The sequence below is a fragment of the Octopus bimaculoides genome, chromosome 28 (genome assembly GCF_001194135.2).
Source record: "Octopus bimaculoides isolate UCB-OBI-ISO-001 chromosome 28, ASM119413v2, whole genome shotgun sequence".
In the NCBI taxonomy this organism is placed as follows: Eukaryota; Metazoa; Mollusca; class Cephalopoda; order Octopoda; family Octopodidae; genus Octopus; species Octopus bimaculoides.
In genome coordinates this window covers 15,620,212-15,620,528 of record NC_069008.1, presented here as the reverse complement: position 1 = coordinate 15,620,528, position 317 = coordinate 15,620,212, and positions in this window count along the sequence as shown.

Below are 317 nucleotides of genomic sequence, written 5' to 3'. Positions count from 1 at the left end.
TCCCATTGATAAAGGAAGATAAAGTTGACATTATATTGGGTTGTCCGGAAAGTTTGTGCCGATTTATAGCAGCTTACCTTTCGACTTATTTTAGAACATAGTTGAGTCCATAAAATAGGATTTGACGACACCTTCATTTAGAGCACAGTTTAAGCTATCTTTTCGTGGTAGAAGGTTTATGCTCCTATAACCTGTGTTGATTCTGTAACCCTTTAGAATGGAAGATAAGAAAATTCATTTTTAGCACTTGATGCTTTTCTTTTTCTGTAAAGGGAAAAATGTCTCACAAGCAACCAAAGAAATATGCGCAGTTTACG